This window comes from Anabrus simplex, chromosome 8 (assembly GCF_040414725.1).
Source record: "Anabrus simplex isolate iqAnaSimp1 chromosome 8, ASM4041472v1, whole genome shotgun sequence".
NCBI classification, from domain to species: domain Eukaryota; kingdom Metazoa; phylum Arthropoda; class Insecta; order Orthoptera; family Tettigoniidae; genus Anabrus; species Anabrus simplex.
Window position 1 is genome coordinate 199,892,780 of NC_090272.1, and position 4,321 is coordinate 199,897,100.

Sequence of the window (4,321 nt, forward strand, 5' to 3'; positions counted from 1 at the left end):
ATTTGCCTGGAGTAGAAATGGAAAACTTCAAAAAACCACTTCAGGGATGACTGAGGTGGAAATCGAACCCACCTCTAGTCAGTTGACCTTTCGAGGCTGAGTCGACCCCGTTCCAACCCTCGTACCACCTTTGAAATTTCGTGGCAAAACCGTGAATCAAACCTGGGCCTCCGGGGGTGGCAGCTAATCACGCTAACCACTACACCACAGAAGCGGACAATACACGTGATGATTTCATGAAAACAGTTTAATTCTTTTAAAATCTTCGCATGTCACCATCAGTTCATCCGCTCTGCGCAACGTGTCAGGATGGCCGAGCGGTCTAAGGCGCCAGACTCAAGGATTGCTCCTTGCCTGAGCTGTACAGGCGTGTAGAATTCTGGTCCTCTCTGAGGGCGTGGGTTCGAATCCCACTCCTGACAAAAATTTTGATTTTTATTTTCATAAGAAAATGGCGGAGTTTGGATGTAATTGAATAACTCTGATTGAATTGCTTGAAGTCCGCCTCTTGGGTGTAGTGTTTAGTGTGATTATCTGCCACCTCCTGAGACCCGGATTTGATTCCCGGCTCTGTTACGAAAGATCAACTGAGTACACAGGGTTTCGATTCCTACCTCAGGCATCCTCGAAGTGGTTTTGCTTGGTTTCCATCTTCTCCAGGCAAATGCCGGGATTGCACCAAACTTAAGGCCACGACAACTTCCTTCCCTCTTCCTTTCCTACCCTTTCCAATCTTCCCATCTCCACAAGGCCCCTGTTCAGCATAGCAGACGAGGCATTCTGGGCCAGGCACTAGTCCTCCACCCCAGTTGTATCCATCGATCGAAAGTCTCACTCACCAGGACACCGCCCTTGAGGTAGTAGAGGTGGGATGCCTTTTCTGAGTTCGAGAGGAAAACCAATCCCGGAGGGTAAACGGATTAATAATAATATACTTGGTGTCTGCTATACGTTCACTGACTGGAATTGAATCCGAGACTCTAATATATTTTAATTTGTATCCATCTTTTCGGAACTGAACGACACTCCATCGCCCTTCTGGGAGTGAACTGTGAAGACTATCAGGCAGTACGAGCTCCACGAGGAATGTCAAAACTTGCTCAGAAGCCTTTAATGTCACGAACCGAGGTCTGTATACTGAGCGAGGGTGAATTTAAAGAATGACAAGAAAGTAGATCATAATTTCAGAAAATACATTAAGATCACATCTGAAAATGGATGCATCCGGACTCAATTTGATACAGCGTATTTTTATTCTACACACATGAAAAATACATTCTCGAAATTTTTCTCTGTATTTCTTCTACAGGCATAGACACAGACCTCTCCAGAATGTTGACAACTCATGCTCTTGCCCACAGAAAATGGCCGGAGTTCAGGAACTTCGCCACTTTGCAAGTGTCACTTCTGGTTTACTGACTAGTGTACCTTTTGGTCTACAAACTGTCGGTTACATGAAATGAAGAGCACACTGAAGGGATATTACTTTTAACATGGATATTATGTTCTTGGTCTGGGGTCTCTCTTAAATTATAGTCACCAATTTCCTGACACCGTTGTAACCACGGGAACCACTGTTCGTCGTCTGTGTATACGAGGTTATTCGCGTCATCTATACGTTGGTATAAGCTTCATGAGAACGAGCACCATTTACTACTTGGTGGTGATTTGAACATCGATCTGAAGTCAGCACATGGTGAAGAGTTTCTCTCCTTCATGCGTGATACGTTGCCCTTGAATTATTCAATCGCCACTTAAACCACTTAATAACCCAACAGTATGTTTTGTACCTTTCTTATCACCGCTCATTACTGAGTGGAAGTATTGCACTCGAAATCTATGTCTGTACATCAGTGTGTAAATATATGATGATGATGATGATGATGATGATGATCTTGTTGTTTAAAAAGCCTAAGAGCTTGGTCATCGGCCCCTAATGGTACGAGGTGAAACGAAATGGCACGACGATTAACGGGGAAACCCAGCTTAACACGGGGAAAATATGCCAATATTCATTCGATTGTTATATATAGGCCTACTACAAACGTTGTTGACAAATGCTGCACATATCCCAGTACTGGCATGCTTCCTAGCAAACAGAAGCAACTTCAATAATTTCAAAATTCTATTTATAATAATTTTAAATAAAATGTTAAAAATTTCCCGCCTTTTTAACAATATATCACGGTTTCCTTAATTATCTTACTGTTTCACGGATAATTATGATTTCTTCAGGGTTTCCTCCCATAGTGTTGTACTACAATCTGTACCTCATTCAGATCAATAGGATTTATATTAGATTTTATATAACATATTTATTCACAAACATATTAATATTTTCAGATGCTTGGAATAAAAACTCGACAAAAAATCTAAATCACAGTCTGTTAGTACACTTTAAAACAGGAAAAGTACGAAAATTATTATAAACTTGAAATTTACAAGGGAAGCAGTGACATACCGTTAAAAAGGCGGGAAATTTTGAACATTTCTTTTAACCCTCTACTGCCCAATGTGACTTTGAAGTCACACATCATTCTGTACACATTTTCTACTGTTAGAATGCAATTGAGCCACTACTTCCCAGTGTAACTTTCAAGTTACAGTATGGCTGTGTGATTTTAAACTGTTTATAGTTTAATAGTTATATACATAAGCCACCAGGAAGCGCCAAATGTATGGTTGGGAGCATTTCCCAGTCACATGGCGGATAGCTAGTTTTACAATTATGTTTTGTGTTATTATTAACAAATTATATGCATAAAAAATATAGAAACCAAAGGTAAGCATCTTGAATATTTTATGAGACTGTTATTTTATAAATTAGTCAATTTTCACATATCAGAACATTACTGCCCAGTGTGACCTGGAAGTCACAAACCTAATTTTTCAAAATCAAACATGAAAATTCAATAAAAACTGCATTTATGTGTAGTTTACAACATATTTACTTAGTATATGGCAGAAATTTTTTTTAAAAACACAGCAAAATAATTTGGGCAGTAGAGGGTTAACATATTGTAATTATTAGAATTTTTGACATTATTGAAGTTGCTTCTGGTTGCCAGGAAGCAAGCCAATACTGGGATATGTGCAGCAATTGTTAACAACAATTGTAGCATATTTAACAATCGAATGAACATTAAACATTTGTCCTTTGTTAAGCTGGGTCTCCCCACTTAAAACTTCAAAACTGTATCCATTGACTAAAATATAAGACGAATGATGATGAAATGACCACGTATACAAAAAAATCATTGGATCGAATTCACAATGCCTTCTTTCCTAAGATGTTGCTTGTTATAAGAGGTTTTCAAAATCCAGGTCACCGTCCCTTCATAATAATACCAATCAGTGGTAAAGCAGGACCATGGTGTTCCCTATATAGTGGTACAAATCACAGGTAACCTAGACTCATGGTGTTCCTCGCATGATGGTACTAATGACAGGTAATGCAGACCCATGGTGTGTCACACATAACTGTACCACCCACAGGCAACACAGACCCATGATGTTCCTCATATTATGGTACTGATATCAGGCAACACAGGTCCATGGTGTTCCTCAAATAATGGTACTACTCTCGGGCAACACAGGCCCATGCTGTCCCTCACATGGTGGTACTACTCAAAGGCAACACAGGCCCATTGTGTTCCTCACATAGTGGCAACGTAAACCCGTGGTGTTTTTCATATAGTGATACTACTCATGCATAGGTTATCTAGACCCATTCTGAACACAGGGGAACCGACACATTCCAGCGCAGCGTACGGCACCTTTTGTCCGCTCAAGCGAGACCCGCCCCCTCCCTCCCCAGCCCCCTCGGTAGAATACACACGATGGTACTAACCATAAACAACGCGGAGACCCGTGGTGTTCCTCGCATAATAATAAGTAACGTATATCCATGGTGTTCCTTACATGATGGTACTAATCGCAAGTAACATCGACCCATGGTGTTCCTCACATAGTGGTACTAATCACAAGTAGTCTCAGGATTCTAATTTCATCATGCCTGCGCCATACACGGTGCCTCCCATCGGCATGGTGCACTTGAAATCGTGATTCGTCCGACCATATCACGTTATGCAATTGTTCCAGTGTCCATCCCTGGTGACTGGCGACAAATGCGCGTCGTTGTGCCCGATGACGTTGGGTTAACAGTGGCACCCGTGTGCGGCGCCGGCTCCCATACCCCATAGAACCCATGTTCGTACGGATTGTCCATTGGAAGACGTGTCTAGAACGGCCTGTGTTGAATTGAGCCGTGATTTGTTGCACGGTTGCCCGTCTGTCACTATTGACAATCCGTCTCAGATGT

At 41.5% G+C, this 4,321-nt stretch overlaps 1 non-coding gene across 1 annotated transcript; it reads left to right on the forward strand.

Annotated features, from left to right (window-relative positions):
* Window positions 1–303: 303 nt before the first annotated feature.
* On the forward strand, window positions 304–422 carry TRNAL-CAA (transfer RNA leucine (anticodon CAA)). The gene is made up of 2 exons: window positions 304–341; window positions 378–422. It is a non-coding gene; the product is annotated as a tRNA-Leu (tRNA).
* The last annotated feature ends 3,899 nt before the right edge of the window (window positions 423–4,321 follow it).